Raw genomic sequence first — 22,003 nt, 5'->3', positions numbered from 1 at the left:
GAGTGACACCTGAAGAGTGCTGGGCCCAGGGTTGCCTTGTGGGTCACTGCCTTGGGGACCACACAGCTGGACACTGGTTCTTGTTTGGCTCGTCCGTGGGCTTTAGGCACCAGGCCACGGGGCCTCACTGACAGCAGAACTGTGTGTTCTGGCTCCGAATCTGCTCTCTTTCTGGAAGCCAGCTGAGGAAATGGCTGAGGAGAGGATGATTTGAACTCTCATGTAGCTGTTACTGGGGTTTGAGGCCCAGTCTGTTGACGCACAGGAAGGAGAACTGGGTTGGAGTCCACCTCTGGAGCCAGCCTGCCCATCCTCCTAATGCGCTCCCTTGGGCAGGCTGCCCACTCAGAGACTGGCCCTGCGTCTGTCATGGGGCCCGGTATCCCTGTTTGCCTGCCCCTCACTCTTCAGAGAAGGTTTGGGAGGGGGTGGATTAGGAATGTTTTTGTGGGGGGGGGAATATTCATTTTGTTTATTGCCTGTGACTTTTTTCCAAACAGACCCGTGTACATAATGCATTTTTATTTTTGCAGAATTTTAAAAAAGTATTCATGTCTGTTTCAGCTTTCTCTGTGTCCAGGTCTTCAAAATTGCTAAAACGTAACGTTTGTAATTTTGAGTTACACATGAGATCGTGCGCGTGAACTCTGTAATTTGTCTAGTTTTGAGCATTATTAAACACTCCACGAAGATGTGCGATGAGCATTTTTGGAATACAGTGTGTCTGTGAACTCTAGTAAATGCTGATTTTCTTTAGCCGAGCTGGGAGTATTCGGGACAGGGTCAGTTTATGAAAGCGTACGGGGTTTGGACCTGAGACTAAGTTTTATTCCCAGCTCTGTCAATAGCAGCTTTGTGATGTTAGGATACTCTGTGACATTCTGTGTCTTGTGTCAGTCCAGTTCCATGATTTCAGAATTCATGCATAAACTGGAAAAGGTGATGGAAAGAGAATATTAAAAAAAAAAAAAAGATGGGGCAGGCAGCAGCCTGGCGCTGTTGGGTTTGATTTGGAACAGGCTTGTCTTGGCTGTTCTCGGTCTTTTTTTTTTCCTCCTAATTTCCTACCCTTAACCCCCAGGCATAATAAAGACTTGACTGGCATTTATTTAGTGTTTCAATCAAAACATAATTTTAAAAACCGTGCACACAAACACACGCATTAAAGAACCTCTCCTCTGTTGCCTTTCTTTTTTTCTTTTTGTCTTTAAATCGTAACAACAGAACATTAAAAGGTTTAGGTAAGAGAGGGAAGGAAAAGAGGTCCTTTTCTAAAACAAATTCTACTTGCGTTTTGAATTTCTAACATATTTCTTCCCAGTCCAGGGGTTGAGGGTATGAACACTGGAGATAGACTGTCCATATCCCTGTGTTCCCTCCCACACCTCTGCCCAGATCACACGCTACATGATCTTAGGGAAGTTACCAGGACGTTCTAGACCTTCGCCCTGGGGAGGATTGAATGAGAATGCCTTAGCCTCCTGGTGCCTCAGTGTCTTCCTATCCAAAGTGAGACGAACAGGGCTTCTGGTAAGCATTGTTGTGAAGGTTAAATGCACGTTGAGCACACAGCACAGCGCCTGGGGATTGTAAGCAGTGTGTAGACATTAGCAGTCATGGGTCAGTCCATACATACTGTTTTATACAGGTGTTGTCATGGCGATGTGTGATGGAGTTACCCGCTTTTTTCTACTTCACATTAGAGGCCCTTTGCCAGATGACCATATTTAGCCTTCACGATTGTTGTTTTGTGAGGTTGCCTCCTGTCCCATCACGTTGGTGTGGTGTACCTACCCATTGCCCTGTGGTGGCTGTTTAAGTGTTTGGGGTCACTGAAGGAACTTATCCACACCTGGAGGGTAGTATACACGATGGCTTCAGCCCGAGCCAGGCTGGGCCCCGCTGAGGTCTTCAGGGTCCCAACTGCACCATCTTTCCGAGGGCCCTTTGAGAGGAGCTGCTGTGGAATTCAAATGCCACCTCTTTGTCCTTTCTTCGATTCTTTGGAACAGTGTGGTACTTAATGGGGAGGAGAGTGAAGGTGGCTGATTTCCTCGCCACGGAGAGGTGATTGCCTCAAGTATCCTGTGAAATAACTTTGGCATTTTGAAGATAGTACACTTAAAAAAGAATTCTTGCCCTTTCCGAAGGGTGAGGGAAGAGCCTGGAGAGCTCTGTCGTGGTGGGATATGAGGCGGTGAGAAGGATTTTCATAAGACAGGAAGAAGCTTTTCTTTTATCATAAACATAATAAAAACCACAAACTGTAAAAGTTGGGGGAACGGGGAGGAGAAAAACAACATCGCACCTAAAGTCTGACCTCTAACAGAACCACTGTTGGCATCTTGGAAGTTTTTATTCAGGGCTTTTCCCAGCTGAAATCACTGTGGATATGCAGTGTTATATTTTGATCTTTTTCTCCGGTAACATTTTGACCTTTTAACATTTTAATGTATTTTTTCATATTTCTCTATCCGTTTTAATGGTTACAAAAACCGTCCATTCACACGGTATCATATAGTTTATTGACTCGTGATTTGGCATTTAGGTTGTTTCCAGCTTTCCACTGTTAGAAATAGTGTTCAATGTTGTGAACGTGAGGGTGGACATGACTTTCCTCCTGTTTTGAGAGATTTTCTTAGGGTAGGTTCTCAGAAGTGAAATTACTGGGTCAAAGGACAGGAGCCTTTTTTGGTTCTTGAAACCAGTGCCTGCTTGTTTTGCTAAAGGTTGTATCAGCGTGTGCTCCTTCGCTGGCAGTGTGTCAGAATTCTGGTTTTATTTTAGTCTTGGCAGCATTGGGTAATATCTCTAAAAAATATTTTTTCTGGCCAATTTAGTAGAAAAGTTATATATTTTCATTTTTTTAAAAAATTATCTAAAGAAATTGAGTGTTTTCCCATAGCCTGTTTACTAGTCATGTTTCTGACTTTGTGAAGTATCTATTAATGGACTAGAATAAAATTTCCACCCGGGTTGAGTCATTAAATTTTCCACCTTGTGAATCTGGAGAACCTCTGCCTTAGAGTTTTGAGAGAAGAGGCTCATTTTGGGATAGTTTGAGTGAATTTCTGCTTTTGGTTGATAAAATGCCCTCAAAGGTCATTTTATTCAAATAACTTTTTTTTTTTGGTAGTAAAAGGAATAGAGATGTTTTAGAAAAACGTGGAACACACACGAAAGCAGAGATACTTTTAGAGTTTCCTCTGGGTTGCCCTGTCCCAGGCACTTTGCGCTATATTAACTCATTTGATTGTCACAAGCCTTATGAAGAAAGGACTGTTGTTATTTCCAGACGAGGGACCTGAGCCACAGAGAGATTACTAGAACTGGCCTGTTGTCCCAGAGAATAAGTGCCCATCAGCTTCCTCCACCAGAGACCACAGGCTTTCTCTACCTGGGTCTCTGTTATCGTGCCAAATCGGATTCCTCTGTATGTTACCACTACTAACCTGCTTTTGGAAAAAACCGAGAAACGTTGATGATGTACTTCTCTGCAGATGATTTCGGAAATGGCCATTAGCGCTGTGAGTCTTTGCAAGAAGAGACTGTAGTGTAATTACTGCTACACACTGTAATAATAAAGCAGCAGTCCAGATTTCCGGAACTTATGTGTGACCTGGAGTCACGAGCCTTAAGATCTCCTTCCAGCTTGGTGTCAGATTTTAGCTGCCATGTCTCTGTGTCCTGACCACATGGGGGAGAGGTCTTGGAGTTTTGAGTTCTGTGTCACGAAGTGCTCTTCTTTGAAAAAGGAAATTGATCGATGTCTTCGATCAAGCATGTACGGACTTTCACGTCTCAGGCTGAGTGTGTGTGCGCGCGCATGCATGAGTGCACGTGTAGGTGGGGGTGGAGAGGAGATGGGGATGAATTCAAGGATCTTGTCAAATGATAAAATTTTAATGGAATGCCAAGTCCAGAGACAGAAAAGTACAAAAATGGAACTTGAATTTTACTTGCTTTTACTGTTTACAGCCATTTCTTGAGCACGACTTTTCATTGCTCTGGTGTGATGGCAGAAATCCATGAGAGGCTTTGGAGGACAAGTTTGGAATAAGGGACACCCAAGAAATAAAAAGGGGGAGGAAAATAGGGTGGGGGGGACAGAAACTCTTTATTTCCTTTTTATTCCTTTTTATCATCTTTCTCATCTTCTGCCTCTAGGTGGCGCCACATGTAATGTTTTTCTTGTAAGCCTGCTACTGGGCAGGCAGAGATGAGGGCCCGGAACTGGAGTCTGAGTTATTATCTGTATCAAATGTCAGCAGTAATTCAGCTGTTCCACCAAGGCACCAGTACTTGGCTCACATGCAGAATTCCCTAGAAACCGGGAAGTGGAAATTTGTATCCTTATAGAAAGGGGAGATTTGGACGCAGAGATACAGAAGAGGAAAGACTCCGTGAAGACATAGAGAGAAGACGGCCATTTAACGCCAAGGAGAGTGGTTGCTCACAGCCCTCAGAAGGGACCAACCACCTGCTGACACTTTGATTTTGGACTTCTGGACTTTGGGGCTGTGAGACAATACATTTCCGTTGTGGAGGCCACCAAGTTGGGGCACTTTGTTACCACAGCTCTCAGTGGACCAATCCGGGCATCTACCCATCTCCCTTTTGTTCTTAAAAGATTGTTACGTGGTGGGGTGCCTGGGTGGCTCAGTCGGTTGAGCATCTGACTTAGGCTTGGGCTGGGATCTCAGGATCCTGGGATCCAGCCCAGCCCCCCTCCCGCCGCCCCCCCAACCCCCCGCCCCGTCAGTGTTCAGTGGGGAGTCTGCTGGTCCCTCTCCCTCCGCCCCATCCCCACCCCTCCTGCTCATGCTGCTGCACCCTTTCTCAAATGAATAAATAAAATCTTTTAAAAAGTTGTTACGTGCTGATATAACAGGTAACATTCACAGGCATCCCTGCTTCTGCTCTTTTCTTTAATAATTTGAAAGTAAGAAGCGTACTGTTATAGGATGGATTCTGTCCCCCCGAAAGATACGTTGAACTCCTAAGCTCCAGCACCTCAGACTGGGGCCTTATTTGGAATTGGGATCCTTGAGGATGAATTAGTTAAGATGAGGTCATCCTGGAGTAGGGTGGGCCCTTAATCCAGCGTGGTTGGTGTCCTTACAAGAAGACAGTGTGAAGATCTGAGGGAAGAGGGCGAGCTGACGGCAGAGGCAGAGGATCGGGGTGATGCAGCTGCCAGCCAAGGAACGTCAGGCTCTCACGGCTGCCACCAGAAGCTGAAGAGAGGCAGGAAAACGTCCACCCAGAGTCTTGGAGGGAGGGAGGCCCTGCTGATACCTCGATTGCAGTCTTCTTTCCAGAAATGTGAGAGAAGAAATTTCTGTTCCTTAAAGCTGCTCAGAGTACGGTACTTTGTGGTGGCAGCCCCGGGAATCTGATACACTCACTTCCCGAGGGCAGTTAAAACCATCTGGGCTGCAGCGGGCCCTTTATTACCCGCCTCCGGCCATGCCGCCAGGCCTCCCCGGGCCCGGGAGCCGTGTGAGATGTCCCTTTTCCTCCGGATCTGGGATCTGGCTAGCCGTTGTTAAGGGCTGAATTTCAAAAGCCTTCTGAAGACGTCGGGCTTCACAAAACAAAACTGGAACTTGAAAGAGTCTAGAGAATATCGTTGCGGTTTAACAGTCCGTCCATTAAACACTCGAGAACGAAAGCTCGCTGTCCTTCGTGGCATTCCCTGTGTGGGAGGAATCCACGACCTGTGTGTGTTTACGACACCTCTTTTCGAACTCCGTCTTTTTGTTTGTTCACATACTTGTTTTAAAACATCTTAGGTAATTCCGGGCGTGCCCCCCACTTCACTGAACGGGTTTCATCTCGAATGTGAGACCATAAATCCTGTAGTTGGGAACAGGGGCCTTGGGCCAGCCTCCACTTATGACCTCTGAGGCCCTGGGCACCATCTTCCTGACTGTACCTATTTCCTCATCTGTAAAAGGGGGATAGTGATGGTCCCTACGCCAAGGGTGATATTGAAAACAATAGTGCTGTGTCCAGGCCATAAGCCAGTAAGAAAGGGTCTGACCTTGAACAATAGGCACTGTTTGCTGGTACAGCTAGGGTGAAGATCAGCCCTGCTGACCACAGGGCACTGTTGTCGTTAACGAGCTAGGAGCTGGTGCCTGGCACGGGTTAAGCATTCAGTAAATGCCAACCGACATTATTCCCTCAATAAGCACTATGACATTCTTGCTGAAATCCAAGGCTGTTGTGACATTCCTGGCCTGTGCAATGCTGGACATTACTGGTCCAGCCCGCCCCTGGCCCACCTCTTCTAGAACCTCGCGTTCCCTTCTCCTCCACCCCCCCTCTTCCTGCTCTACCCTGGAGAACCTAAGCCAGGTCAGGACCTTCTTTTACTGGGTCAGTATCTTCTTTTCCCTTTAGAGAGTCTTGAACACACAGTTGTGAGCTTTTCTGAAATTCTCTTTAGCTGAGAGCTCCAGGGAGCCAGCCACACACCGCAGCTGGTGCAGAAGGGAAAGGAACAAATATTTGAGGGTCCGAGATGAGCCTGGCAGGCTCTCGGGGCTGCAGGGAGGGAAGTTTAGAGGGAGCTCTCCTGCATGCAGTTGGGGACCTCTGGTTAATGGACCTGCCATTGGCCCCCGCCTGTAGAGTGGCCACATCAGCTTGCTCCCAGCTCTGCGGCAGCCTTGCACAATTAAGCACCTAAGTGGATTTTGATGATGGCATTTTGCTTCATTGCTCGAACAGCCTTCTTCAGTCCCCGCCTTCGCTACACTGGCCTGAAACCCGCACCGTGCCCTGCAGCGGCCTGCAAGGTTTTTGGCCTAGAACTTGTACAAGAGACAGCCTTCCTGGTCCTCTTCCTGCCCACTCCCCCGGGCATGCCCCCTGTGCCCTGCACCCACGTGAGGAGAGGCTTTCAGTCCAGGTGTTGGGATCGCAGCCTGAATTCCCAGGTGGTCACCCAACAGCTACACACAGACTTTCTGGCTTGTCGAGCTCTACTTGACCTAACACGAATTTGACCTGCTGCTCACTTTTCTAAAAGGGCCCTGTAGCTCTTTGAAGATGCTGGCAATTTTTTACACCCCGGAGGGAAATACAGAGTGCTCTGAAACTCTCCGAGTATATCCGTTTGCTAGGCTTGCGATAACAAAATAGCACACGCTGGATGGCCTCCAACAACAGAGAGGCATTCTCTCACCTCATGGGTCGCTCGACGTCCAAAGTCAAGGTGCCGTGCTCTCTCCGAAGGCTCTATGGGCCCTTTCCACGATGAAAGAGTACTCAGAACTGCTAGTGGGTGTGTAGGCAGCCTGTGGGAGTTCTTTGCCTTGAAGCTTCTCGGGGCTGGGAGGGGCTCTTCCTGTACCTTGCTGGGAGCTCTCGGCCTTCCAGCCCACCTGGAGGAAGCGGGGAGGGCTCCCAGCCAGGCGGGGCTGTAGTCAGGTCTCCTGTGTCCTGGCCAAGGACACTAAAAACAGAGATGAGCTTCCAGTGTTTCTAAATTGGGAACTTGCACCTAAAAGTCCGGATTATCAGGTATTCTAGAAAGATCAGATTTCACGTTAGGATACTTTTCTGCGCTCAGAGAAGCTCCATCTGTCATGTGTCTCACCATCTTGTTCATGTGAAGGCTTCCAGTAGTTCTTTAGTTCTGAGACAGGCATCTTTTCATGTTTTCCCATCTCTGGAGTGGAGACGCCTCTTATAATGGATGGGATAGGAAAACACGGTGTCCTAGTTTTAATTGGCCAAGTTTTTTCTTTCTTGGTTGTATGTAAAACAGCGGCATGCCTTGCAATCCATGGTGTGTTGGGTTCAGTGAAATAGAATTTTCTCTGATTGTTAGCATGCGATGTCTCAGCCCAAAGTTGTGACATTTCCAAACCAACAGATGCACCATGTGTACGTTTTCCTTAGGGTGCTTGAGGACAGGATGCAGGTGCAGAGTCGGGGGCAGGGGTCTGGTTCTGGAATCATGCCGCCTGGCTTGGATCCTGGCTCTGTCACAGGTGAGCTTTGGGACCTGGGTGAGGTACTTAGCCTCCATTTCCTTAAATCCTGAGGAATTTCTATGCGGATTAAATGAGCTTAAGAACCTTAAAAACCTTCTAAGTAGCTGCTGGGACATAGTAAGCCCTCAGTAAATTCTAGCTGTACTCTTAGTGGCTGTGTGGAGTCACATTTCTGGTTTAGATCCCAGCTCCGCCCCTGGCTAGTCACTTCCTTTTGTGGAGCCTCAGTTTCTTCATCTGTGAAACGGGAACAGGTCTGAAAAGGGATGTGGGAAAATCCGACGTGCAGGAGCTGACGTCTGGTGCATAGCAGGCAATTAATAAGACCCGCTCTGCCATCTTCTGCCTTCCCCCCCTGTACGTGATTCCCTGAAAGGGAGAGTCTCCAGGGTGGCCAGAGAATTTTTGATCCAGGCTTCTCTGGGACTCCTGCAGTCATCAAACATGGCCTGGAAGATGCTCTGTAGCTTCTGCTTTCCGGCAGGTTGTCTAAGCTGAGGAAGGTGGACGGTTCTACTTCAGAAGTACTGTGAATGTTAAGGTCAGCAGCACATTTGTCAAAATGAACATCTGCCCTTCCCTGAACCGTTTTCAGAAGACGGAAGCCAGGGACCCCATGATGTTTGTTTTGAGGGGTGTGCTGTGGGGCAGCCCAGGATGGGGGATCCCCTATGCCAACTACAGTGCTCTTGAGCCCCCATCGGCCCCCCAGAGGGTGAGAAGGATCAGACTCTCTACCAGGGTCCTGATGCCCCCTCCCTTGGAACTGGGACAGGGGACCCCAGACTCTGGTTGGGGGAGAGGTTGAGGTGTAAGGTACTCTAGAACCTAGAGAAAAACGGAGAGGAATTTGTCCTAATTTGGTCTTTTCCTGGAGGAGAGCTGCTCTTTCATTTCTGAAGTTACCAGTACCCCCAGCTCTTACAAACTTTTGTCTCGTGAGTCATGGCTTCCCTCCCACCTCCCTGCTGGGGTCATTCCAGGCCTATCTGGTGCTGACAGAGAGACTCACGTGGCATCTACCAGAAACCCTGTCAGATCCCTTCTGGTTTCCACTGTCCCTCCCCAGTGACACCAGTTGCTGTTGGGGAATTGCCACCACTTTCTCAGGAACTGCCGATCCCCATGCCCATACTGTCACCAGTTGAGAAGTTGGTGGCATGGAGTCATCTTGAAGTCATCTTTTAAATCAGCTCCTGCACAAATATCAGCCTCACTCCATCTTGCCAGCCCTCCCCACCTTGTGCAGAGAACTCTGTTGTTATCGGCACTGCGTGCTGTCTTTTCCCTGCCTGCAAGGGGAGAATCTTAAGGAAGTGGCTCGGAGCTGGGGGTGTTCGAGTATTTCCCTCACGCTAGAATGAGTGTGGCCAGGTCGCCTGGGCCCCTGTCGTTCAGACACGCTCTTGGTGCTAGGACTTGGCTGTAGCCGCACCATGTTGTCAGTGGTAACAGGCTCCATAATGGCTAATAAAATTTAAATGGCTGCAAAATCACAGGATGTCAAAAAAAAAAAAAAAATTTTTTTTTTTTTCCTGGCACGTCGAGACAAATTTTGCTGATCCAAGTTAGGCTGTGACCGTGCAGTCTTTTTATTTTTATTTTATTTTTTTAATGCAGACTTGTGCTTTTATCTGCGACACAGCTAGTTTGCAATTGCCTAATGGCTTTTTAAAAAATTCAGAGACAGGGCGCTTGGGTGGCTCAGTTGGTTAAGCGACTGCCTTCGGCTCAGGTCATGATCCTGGGGTCCCGGGATCAAGTCCCGCATCGGGCTCCCTGCTCAGTGGTGGGTCTGCTTCTCCCTCTAATCCTCTTCCCTCTCATGCTCTCTGTCTCTCATTCTCTCTCTCAAATAAATAAATAAAATCTTAAAAAAAAAAATTCAGACACAGATGAGAAAGTAATAATTAAAAGAAGAGGATGTGGTGCATTCATGTAATGCAGACACGTGACCAGAGAGATTCGTTTGCTTGTAACACTTGAATAGTCTTTGATGGTTTAAAGTGGGAGAAGATGTGTGGGGGGGGGTGGATTTGAGGTCAAAAGCTAACTGTATACTCCTCTTAAAAAAGCATTTCAGGAACTTTGGGCTTTTCACATTGTTAATATCATGTCCTTTGCCCCGGTTCCTGCAAAAGGAGTCCCATAAAATGTAGGGAATGACTTAGGGGTAACAGGTTTTCTAGCATCGGTGGATGAAGGGAAGGGACTGAGATCAGTTCTATGTGGGTATTTCGTGTTCTACTGCCTGGAAAAGCATTGGGTTCATTCCAAATTAGAATATCTTCTCTGAGTCCTTTGGAAACGAGTGGCTTGCATGTACCAGAGTTGCTTATTTCTATCATCAATGCCCTTCATTTGGGGGAGGTGGGGATGAGGGTGTGGAGGCAAGTAGATAATCAGTGTCTCCGATTCTCAATAGGATTTAAATACGCAGGGACCCAAAACCATCTTGGTTCCTGTCGACTCCTGTTGGGTGGAAGTGTTGTTGGCTTCTCGAGTTCTTTTGGGATCTGGCAATAAGCTGGTGATGTTTACCAGCCTCCTGTGCTAAGAGAAAATGCTCAGAGAGGGTGGCCTGCTTACACAGTGATTTGGGGTGGTCACCCAGCGTGATGTATTTTTCTCTCTTGGCCATTTTGAACATTTTGGCCAATGAGTGGGGAAGCCGTGGCAGGAGCTTGCTCGAGCCCATCACCATCACTGTGCTGCCTGTCCCTGGGCCATTTTCTGTTGAGCTCCTGGCACAGCCTGCCCCTTGACGCTCTCCCAGATACTCACCATGCTTCCAGAGCCCGGGCAGCAGGCGGGGCAGCTGGTGGGAAACCGAGGGAGGCTCTGTCGCGTGACAGGGAGCAGATGGTCCTGATGCAGAACGTGGCGGGCCTTGGCCACTTGCTGTCTCACATTAAAAGCCAAACCAAGGCTGTTTCCAGCTCCCTGAGATGGAGGATAATGGCCAGTCTGATGCTGGGAAGGGGAAGGGAGACTGTGTCACCTGCTGCCCACAGTTGGGGTGTGTTTCTGGAGTACAGCAGTGACCGTGCCTGGTGCTTTGACTCAAGGCCGAACACCCTTGAGTGCCCACTCCCTTCCCCATGCTGCCACCACTCAGGACCTCCTCTGAGCTTCTCCTGAGTTGGAAATGGAGGTGAGCCCCTGCTCCCCTCCCCCTTCTCCACTTCTCGGTTAGCTTTTTCACAGCATGCTGGAATATGGTTCTAATGGTAACTTGGGGAAGAGCCTGTCTGGCCACCCTGACCTTGGGGACAGGCTGTGGAGTAGCAGTTATGACTCAGGCTGTATTACATAAGTCTGCTGAGACACAGACCCCAGGATGGGATTAGGCACCCTGGAGATTTCCTGGGGGCGGGAGCAGGAGAAGACAGGGAGAGCCATGATGGTTTAGCACCTGAACAAGGAGAGAAGGAAGGAGGAGGAAGGGGAAGGGAGGAAGAACCTCAGACTGCTGTGTGGGTCCACGAGTGGTTCTGCCAGGCCCATGGGATATCCTAGTTGGAGGAGTCCTGGGTCCCTCAGGGATGGGCCTGTCTTAGCACACCTGTCTTGCCCGGTCAGTGTCTAAGAGCAGCTCATGGGAGGTCTGGCTTTGGCCCAAGTCCTGCTCTACCACCTCCCAGCTGTGCAGCCCTGGGCAAGTTGCTGCACCTCTCTGTGCTTCCTATGCCATGTCTGTGAAATGGGATAGGAATAGTGGCGTTTCATTGGGTTATGCAGATTAAATGGCTCTCTGGAAAGCTCTTAGAACAATACCTGTCACATGGTAAACATTGAACAAATGCAGTTCTTGTCATTGTCCTGTGCTCGAAATTGTCCTGTGCAAAAGGCATGGTCACACAGTCGTAAATGCTGGCCCGCTGTTGTCTGACAGTCACCAGACTTACCACAATGACATGACTAATACCTTTCTTGAATGAGTAAGAGTGTCATAGTGTTCTCTCGATGGCTCAGGGGGAAGCTGCTCCACCTAAATTTGACAAAACCAAAAAATAAAAAAAACCCAAACCTAAACAACGAAGTTTCCTTGAGTTTTCTCGTGAACAGTGACTGAATGAAGCTCTTGGCTGTCACCCCCTGGGGCTCTTGGGCTCTAGGGACAGTCCCCAACCAGCATTTACTAAAGTGGGCTTGGTGGGTCACCTGACTCATCTGTTCACGTAGATTTGGGGGTGACTCCAAACAGAATCTCCAGGCGGGAGGCCCAGGAATCTGCATCTTCACCGGCAGCCCACAGGAGTCTTGTGCTCACTGCCCTGGGGTATGAATCTCGATGAAGGAGAAAGTTAGGACAAAGCTTGTCTTGTCAGCCTCTTAAGATATCAGGGAAGGAAGGATACCCAGCAAGCATCCCTTCTAAGAAGCCCAGGCAGGTGAGAAGCATCCCAGCTAGTGTGTTGGCCTCCAGAGCAAAACCTTCTGACCCCAGAGCGCCGCGCGATGTGATGGCCATGTGCGAAGGGTTAGTGATTGTTTGCTTTAAGGTGCTTTCCTGCGTGCTGTCTCCTGAGGAGAGCAGACGGATCTCAGGTACCATCCCCGCACTGCCCACGAAAGGCAATGCCTTCATCTCAGCCAGAAATGAGATTCTCAGCAAGAGGTGCCCAGCCTTTGTAAATCTCAACAAGGAACGCCAACAAGATTAAATCACCATTAACAGTGGGTGTCTTGGGGAGGTGGGGTAATGGACTACTCTTCTTTTCTAACATCTTATTATTTTTGCATGGGAGGCAGTGTGTGGAGTGCTTCAGGGGGCACGAGCCTGCCTGGGTTTGTCCTGGTTCCTCTGCATCCTGGGCAGGTTATTTAATCGCTCTGTGCCTCAGTTTCCTCATGTATAAAACAGGGAATAATCAAATAGAGGGAATAATCAAATACCTCACAGATTTGACATCTGTGTGTTTAGACAATGCTTAACACTTAACTTGAGAAGAATTAGTTACTGTTATTAATAATCACACCATCATCTTCGTGTCCATGCATCAGGTAGCTGTAGGATGATTGAAAAAGAAATGCAAAGAGTCAGGCTGCTCAGATTATAGGAACTAATGTGCGAAGGGTCTAGACTATCTGATATAAAGGCCAGTAGGAGTTTGCAAGGATCCAGCTGTCTGGTTTGGGGCCTGACTTTTCATCTCTACAGCGAGGGGTGAGATGCCTATCAGTGTTTGGGACTTTGTTTCTTGGAGTGCTAAGGGTTAGTGCCGCAGTGGAAGGAAGGAGGACAGCAGTGCAAAGGGGGCTTTGGACTTGACTTGGGCTCATCTCTGTGAGAGCAAAACAGCTACAGTTTTCTCTTTTAATACCTGGTGGGTTTGCATAAGATTTTTTTTCCATGAGGGTTCTGCGGTAAACAGACAAAATGAGTTGAATCCCACTGGACCGGTTCCCTAACAAGCCCCCATTCCCCCTTGGCTCCCTTCTCGGCACCTGCAGTTCCGAAGACAGCATCGTGATTGTCCTTTTCCAGGACAGAGCTTACTTAAAACTACCGTAGATGAGAGTCCTCGGAAATTTGTTTTGCACCATGAGCCCACATCTGCTTTTTGGGACTCTTTAGTGATAGCATTGGGGTGCCTTAGTTACTAACGAGTTCCCTGTTTTTAGACCTGCTCAGGCTTTGGGCGATTTCAAGTTCTAACTTCATTAATTGCTGGTTGTGTGACTGGGTGATGAATATGAGGATATAAGCAGAGGGTACTTTCATACAGTGAATGGTGGGTGTCAGGGACCTAATTGCTCTAATAATCAGAAGTGACTGGTGAATGTCTGCTTGGGATCCTCTTTTTTTTAAAGATTTTATTTATTTATTTGACAGAGAGAGACACAGCGAGAGAGGGAACACAAGCAGGGGGAGTGGGAGAGGGAGAAGCAGGCTCCCCGCAGAGCAGGGAGCCCGATGCGGGACTCGATCCCAGGACCCTGGGATCATGACCTGAGCTGAAGGCAGTCGCTTAACCAACTGAGCTACCCAGGCACCCTGGGATCCTCTTTCTTACCCCAGGAGAGACCTGTTCTTGGTTGCAGACAGTTTCTGGGCAGTGCCATTCTGGGCAATGTCCTTTCAGTGCCGTTGACCCTGCCAATGAGCCATGAACCGTTAGGAGCCAGGCCCCTTCGTGTTATGACAGGGGCTGCCTGGAAACCTTGTATGAGCTCATCCAAGAAGTTGTGGGGTCCCTTTTTAAAGCAGTCTCCCTAATACTAGCAGTCAGCCATCCTCACAGACAAGGCCACGGACATGGTTCCTAGAGCATCCCTCACGTCCCACTCTTCCCTTTGTACTACAGGGTGTATTTTAGAAGAAACACGAACCATGGATTGTATAACCATGCTCTGATACAAACCACATCTTGGCAAGTGTGAACGACTATGAATACAATACGTATGTGAAACATACTTCCCCTGTGTTCCTCCTTAGCGTTCTCGTTCCCGAGCTAGTTTCCCCCCGTGTTCTGCATTTCAGAAATACTTTGTTTTTCATTCCAGACAGTGGGAGGACAAAGGCAGATTTGTTTCATCACTTAATTTGCTAATTCTGCCAGGCTTTTGCTCCCACTGATCAGCAGTCCTCCTTAAAGTCTTCTATGTGAGGCTGGCCTTTGAGAAAATTACATGGGAGTGGTATCATATTTACCCTGTGTGTGACTGCAGAGGACATGAGTACAATCAAAACAAAACAAATAATGGAGGAAACAAAACAGTGCCTCTCTGAGTGAATTTTAGGGTAGGCTGGTATGCCACAGCTGAGCAGAGCAGGGGGTGCAGGCTCTTCTTTTGTTCTTGACTCTGCATGGAACGTAGGGCGTGTGATTTTACTTTATTGAGCTCTCCTTTCCTTCTACATAGAAACCTACTTCTCTGGCATCTTCCCAGAGCTATGGTTATTTTATAGGATTGACATCACCCAGTTCTTTGACTTCGCTGCTGATGGGAGTACAGAACTGTTAAAAAAAAAAAAAAATTAACAGAGGCTGCTGCTTACGAAGGCTGAAGATGGATGGATGGATGGAAGGATGGATGGTGGATGGATGGATGGATGGATGGATGGCTAAATGGATGAATGGGTGGGTAACTGGATGGATGGATGTATGGATGGATGGAAGGAAGGAAGGATGGATGGATGGATGGAAGGAAAGGAAGGAAGGAAGGATGGATGGATGGATGGATGAATGGGTGGGTAACTGGATGGATGGATGGATGGATGGATGGATGGATGGATGGATGGATGGATGGGTGGATGGATTGATGGATAGACTGATGGATAGATGGGTTGATGGATGGATCAGTGGATGAATTGCTGGATGGATGGATGGATGGATAGATAGACAGAACCTCTCATTCTATAACCAAATCCCTGCCCAGAAGCCTTCCTGACCTTCCTCTTTATTCTAGGTACATACCCTGCCTTGTTCCTGCTCCCATAACCCTTCTCTGCCTTTGACTTTTAAACCAGCAGGTGCAGTCAAGAGTGGTAGGTACCATCTTCTAGGTAATATTAGAAGCTTCAGGACAACCAGGAAAGGCCCTGCATACATCTTGTTCGCTGTTATCCCCACACCAAACAGTGTCCACTGCCGGCACATGGAAGATGCTCAGTACCCATGTGTTGGATGAACCAATGAAAGAACAATGACTGTTGACAAGAACTTATTGGAGCAAATCTGTGCTTTCCTTCTTGTATCCCTCTTGTACTACTGCTCTCTCAGAGCTGGTTTTCTTTTACTGGGGAGCCAGATGGGATTGCTAAGCAGGAATAGGATTCCTTCCACCTATAATACACACACACACACAACTTCTCCCTCAGGACTTCTAAAGGGGTCACCTGCCTGATTTGCTTTAACAACCTAACCTCCTGTCCTCCTTTTCAGCTTCCTCCATCCTAATTCCTCCTTGCTAATTAATCATTCTTCTGAGGGTAAATATTCCTCCAGGCTCTCTCCTTTTCCTTTGGGTCTCAAGGGGTGTGACCTCTGGGAGAGCCTTGTCTTTCTCTCTCTCTCTCTCTAAGCCTTTGCGTAGACACCTATTATTATCAGCTCAGTCATGGTATCCTGATATTTTGCTCGGATTTAAAGATGAGAGGCAGGGGCTAATGAGGGGCTTTCGTGCTCAGGAACACAGGGCACCCGGCAGCCTCAGCGGCTTCTCCATTTAATTCCGGGCTTACAGGGACACTCACTGTGCTTGGCCCAACCCCGGGGTGGGGGGTGGCTCACAGCACCTTCAGCCCACAGCCCCGGTGCCTGCGCTCAGAGGAGAAGCCAGAGCCCTGTCAAGGACTCGAGCCCCTGGTCTTCCTGGGGTTAGCATGCTTTGGGGCAGAGAACTGTTGCCGTGGGGATGCACTCTGGCTTTTCTGGGCCTTAGTTTTTTCATCTGTCAAGTGACTTTTGACCTTCTCCAGCCCCGTTACAACTACAGCTGCCTGTGATTTAAAATCGAATGTCCTTCCCTTTGTGAAAATGCAGAATGGTTTTCAGGCACCTGAACGAATGGGTTTAGGTTTGTTGAGGCTTATGCAGAATGGTGGTGAACCTAAGTGAGCATGTTACTGTAGGGGCTCTGGGGTCAGACTATAAAACTCGGAACTGTGGACCAGGCACTATACCCAGTCTCTGCGTGGCTGATCTCATTCAGTCCTCACAACCGCCCCAGGGGGTCAGTTCTACCAGTATCCCCATTTTACAGGTGAGGAATTGAGGCTTGGAGAAGTTAAGTCATTGGCTGAGGGTTTGGGTGGTGGAGTCACATTAGGACCGCCGACTGTCAGGCTTGAGTGAGCAGATTGACCTGTCTGCTCTGCTGCCCCCTGCAGGTAGGTGTGTGCCATGGCGGATGTGTGCCGAGAGGTTTCCAGGCTTTCGATGCAGGTTCCGGCCTTCCTGGTAACAGGAGGGCATATTGAATGCCCTGCTTATCCCATTCCCATGCAGGAAAGGATTGCATGTGAAGTGTCTGCAGTTATGCCTGATTGCTCCTCTGCCCGGAGGGTGAGGCAGGGGCCTGAAGCATCAGAACCTGGATGGAGGTTCTTTTCAGTGATTCTTTGCTGTCTTTGTAAAAATCAGCCGCAGGCAGATCTCAGGGCAGTCTGCACTAACTAGGTCTGGCAGGAGGGTGCCTGGGTACCTCTCCCCTCTGCCCCCAGGACCCTCCTTCCATTCGAGTCTAGAACTTCTCAAATGATATCTATATATCGAAAAGGCATGGGGGTCTTTGTCAACTACAGATTCTGATGGAGTGAGTGTGGTGGAAGGCTGATTGTCTGAATTTCTAACAACCTCCCCCCACCACCAAGGGTTGTCAAATGCGGGTGGTCTACACTGGGAGCAGAGAGGGTCTAGAGGCCATGGTTTCCAGGCTGCATCAGAATGATCCAGAGGCCTCAGTAAGCGGTTTCCCAGGACCTTCCTGGGGAATCCCAATCACCAGCTTGAGGATGGGACCCTGGAGCTGAAGGTGTGTCTGGAACTGCACTATGAGAGACATACGCACTCGGTGGCTCCTAAGCCTCTGTGGTTGTCAGAGTCGTCTGTGGATTCAGGCCATCCTGGCAAAGACGACAGGCCTGGACTGGGGCTAGGCCACTCTGCGTGCGTCCTGTTTCCCCAGGAGAGTCTGACCTGTCCTTGGGTTTGGGAGCTCACCTCCTTGTTTTGGCCCCAAACTCTCCCTCAGACCAGAGTCCTTCAGGATCCTGCTCTGTGCCTACTTTGTGACTTGGCCCTCTGCCATCTGGCTTTCGCATGCGCTACAGTAATGAATTTGCTCAGGAGAAGATGACAGGAAACCCCTGATTGTCAGATCCAGCGCTGAGATCTGACCTTACCTGGCCCCCCAGCCATGTCAGACACCATGGACCACATCCTTCACTTCCATCGTTTGCTTGCTGGGGTTCCATCCAGTGTCTCTGAGCTGCCCCTCTCCCTGGTGGGGAGCCCTTCTCGGGCTGTTTCCTGCATCATCATTCACCAGGAATAAATTCCTTCCTTCCCATCCAATATTTCCTTCTCCCCTCACCTTGGAGACCTCCTCCACTTCCATAAACTAGTGAGGCCCAAATAAATATTTCCTGAATGATCTTCCTGAACCACGTATCAGATCATGTTGCTATTCCCTTGCTTAAAACAGGAGGTAGAGGACTCTGGAGCCAGCCAGCCTGGGAACCTGCCCTGCCCCTTGTCAGCCAAGAAGTCTTGACTGAGTCGTTGAACTTCCCTGGGCTGCCACTTTCTCCTGTGGAGGAGGGGATGAGGCGCCTTATCTATGTAGAGTGAGTGCCTGCACTGGGATTGGTATACTGTGAGCACTCACTAGATACCTGCTTTGGAGGGTTTTTTTAATCCTTGCTGTGAGGAATATGAATAACAGCAGCCTTCCAGTGGCTCCTGGGTCCCCCATGGAGTAAGGGGGACTCTGGAGTGTGACTCACAGAGGCCTTGGGGCTGGCTCTACCTGTTTCCCCGGCTGCAGCTCCCCCCCACCCCCCTGCACATGTCCCCAGCCACCCAGGCTCATTCCCCCACCCCCGCCTTTGCACACGCTGTTTCCCTCTAGGACTCTGTCCTCCAGCACAGCCTTCAGCCTCCATGGTGCCTCCCCTGCCTCCCCCAGGAGTAAAGGGCCATGTTCTCCTTTGTGCTTTCCTCCGTCTCACGGGTTCTTCTAATGCATGTGTCCTGTACCGACTTGACTCGCTTATATGTCTGTGTCTTCCTTAGACTGTAAGCTCCTTAAGTCCTTTGGCCTCCCTGGCATTGGGTATGGCTGACTCAGTGGGCTGTTTGAATGAATGACTGTGTGACTGTGAAAATCAGCAGTGGGCCCAGTGTCAGACAAGGCAAGCACTGGTTTGAGATGATCTTACCTTGTTATGGACGAACACGTAGGAATCATCCTTGAGGCCTCCTTCTTGCTAACGCCCCCTCTCTGATCTCATCTGTTTGCAAGCCGGGTCAGCTCTACCTCTAAAGCAACGGTTCTCAAGCAGGGTGGTTTTGGCTCCCCTGGGTTATTTGGCAATGTCTGGCTGGAGACATTGTTGGTTGTCACAACTGGGGACACTGCTGGCCTCTAGTGGTGGAAGCCAGGGATGTCGCGGAACATCCTACCCTGTAAGGGACAGCGCCCCCCCCCCCCCCCCCCCCCCCGCCCAAGGACTGCTCCAGCCCCAATGGTCTAGAAGCTTCTGAGTCCCTTCACTGCTGTCCATCTTCCACACTCCCACCCAGCTCCAGGCACTATTGCCGTCTCCTGGAATGGCTTCCTGCTTCATTTGCCTCAACGTACTCCAAAGGGCAGCTGAGTGATCTTTTTAGAAAAGTAAATAAAATCACTCCCCTGTAATGTTTCCCCCATCGCTTTCACTTCTTCGCTGGACTGGGGAAGCCCTCCCAGACTGGTTTCTGCTTTCCCCTCCTCGCCCCCTGGGCACTCAGCTCTAGCCCCTCCTGGTGTCTGTCCTTCCTATTCAAGGGTCGCAATGCCGGTCATGGTCGTCGGTGTGTTTTTGTGATGGGCTCTCTGCCCAGGCTGCTCTCCCCTCTCATCCCTGCATGGCTGACTGCTTCGTGTCATTTAGATCTCACTGGAACTGCTTCTGCCTTTGAAATTCCCTTCCTGATTATCCAAAGCAAGTATGCACCCACTATCACATCTTCTTACATCTCCATGGAACACTTGGCACTGTCTGATTTTGTGTCTCTGTTTGTGAGAGCTCCATGAGGCCGAGACCCACCCCCTCCCCGCCCCGCCTGGTGCAGGGCTGTGTCCACGCCTGCCGAGAACAGTGCCGAACATCATGAGTTACCGTGGAGTGTGGGGGGAGCAGGGGTGATAGTAAGAGCTTACATTTATGCGGTGGAGCTAAGAAGTGCTCTAAATGACTTTCATTTATTGCCCACAGTCGCTTTATGAGTTGGCTACTATGATCACCACCTTCATGTTACAGTTGGGGAAACTGAGGCACCGAAATTATGTAACTTGCTGGAGATCGTGTTGCTAGATGGGCCCGAGCTGGAACTGGAGTGGAAGCAGTCTGACTGCCGAAGCTGCTTCGTCCCCTTACCCCACCACACTGTTGAGGAGATGAATGTGGAATACAAACGATGCATTCCCCCCGATCCTTCCTGAGCGCACACATGTTATGCCACCCTTTTCACAACTGGGATTTTGTCTGCTCTGGGTTCAAATTTTTGACTGTCTTCACATTTTGTGGTTTATTCCCTTATGTCTGGGTTATGAGGAGAGTCCCAAGACTGTCTTTTTTCTTAAATGGTTAGGTTTTGGTGTTCTGTACACTTGACTCTGACTCTTTATCATGTTTCCTTTGTTGTTTTGGCCACTAGGAGACTCATAGTAAAATTTGAGCCCTGGTGCTAATAATCCTGTAAGACTTTATGAAATGTATTTTGCCTACTACCTTCTTTTCTTCTGCTTTCCCCCATAACATTCCATTTTCCTTGTTTGTTTTTTTAAAGGTTTTATTTATTTATTTCAGAGGGAGTGAGAAAGTGTGATTAGTGGGGGAGAATATGGGGAGGGAGAGTGAGGAGGGGAAAGAATCTCAAGCAGACTCCAAGATGAGCGTGGAGCCTGACATGGGGCTTGATCTCACGACCCCGAGAGCATGACCTGAGCCAAAGCCAAGAGTCAGACGCTTATCTGACTGAGCCACCCAGGCACTCCCACTTTCCTTGTTTTTTACTGATTTTTTTTTTTTCCCTAAGCCAGCTCAAACAATTTATGAGTTGAGATGGCGCAAAAACAAATATATATGGAAAGTGTGTCCCTGGGCACATTAATCTCTCTGATTGTCAGTGTTCTCTAGGCAATGTGGGTAACCAGTGTTCTCAGTTTTTTGGTGGAATATAAATTGGATAAAGTCCACCAGAGTGCCTCAGGACCCATGACAAACATTTAATAAGTGTTAGCTTCTTTATCTTTCTCCCTCATTTACGGTAAGAATGAGGGGCTCTCAAGCTACTGCCTGGTCTAGTGGAGTACTGGAAGGCCCGGGTGGTTTAATATGTCCTATTGAGCCATTCCTATCCACTGCTAACTGGTGAGCTCCATTACAAAGACCCATAGCAAAGACAGCCCATCCTCTGGTCCTGTTTTTGGTACTGTTTCCACAACAGTAAATTGGTTTTTGAGCAGCAGGAAGATATTAGGTATAGTAGGTGGAAGAGTCCCTGCCACTGTGCAGTGAAGAGGTACATGAAGTGTAGCCTGACAAATAGAAAGCGCTTACTGGGAAGAAAATGAGTCAGACTCCAAGAAACTTTTTATTACTATGGCAACGGCCTATTTGGCCAGTCTCTCTTTGGCTAGAGCATAATATACCAGTGAAGAATGTCAACGGTTATGTCTCAATTGCTTATTAGCTCATAAAATGTCCTAATTTATATACTCATTGTTCCTGGAGAAAATCATCCTATTTTACGATGACCCAGTCACCCATTTCTTGGTCCTAAGCCACTTTGGGGCTTCACAAAAAAACAATAATTATAGTAATAAAAGCTCTTAGCCCTTACTGATACCAGGCATCTTTTCATTTAATCCTTACAACTACTTTGTAAGGTCGGTTTCATCATCCCATTTTACAGATGAGGGAGTAAATCCCAGGGCAGTTAGTTAATTTGCCCAGGGTCTCAGTTCTGGGAAGGAGCGGAATCAGGATTTGGATCCAGGTTCCGTTTGATTCCTAACCCTTTGTGTTTTGTTCTTCACCATTAATAGAGAGTTATTTCTTTCTTTAAATGAGAAAAGGCAAAAGTTCAGGATTGACTTTTTCCTAGTATAGGGTTCTCCACCCTTGAAACTGGTGACATTTTGGGGCCAGATAATTCTTTATTTGGTGGGGGGAGTGGCCTGTGCATTATGGGACATCTAGTAGTTTCCCTGGTCTGCCCACTGGAGGTCAGCAGCACTCACTCCTCCCTTCCCACCCACAGTACTTTTTTTAAAGA

The 22,003-nt window shown here is 48.6% G+C and overlaps 1 protein-coding gene across 5 annotated transcripts in view; it reads left to right on the top strand.

Annotated features, from left to right (window-relative positions):
• Positions 1 to 22,003, top strand: part of LDLRAD3 (low density lipoprotein receptor class A domain containing 3) — a 224,008-nt gene that overhangs the window by 70,066 nt on the left and 131,939 nt on the right. The gene's annotated exons all lie outside the window — the stretch shown is intronic.

Source organism: Mirounga angustirostris, unplaced genomic scaffold (genome assembly GCF_029215605.1).
Source record: "Mirounga angustirostris isolate CCGP_5_RB_7025 unplaced genomic scaffold, mMirAng1.0.hap1 SCAF_13, whole genome shotgun sequence".
NCBI lineage: Eukaryota > Metazoa > Chordata > Mammalia > Carnivora > Phocidae > Mirounga > Mirounga angustirostris.
This window is presented reverse-complemented; position numbering and strand designations above follow the sequence as displayed.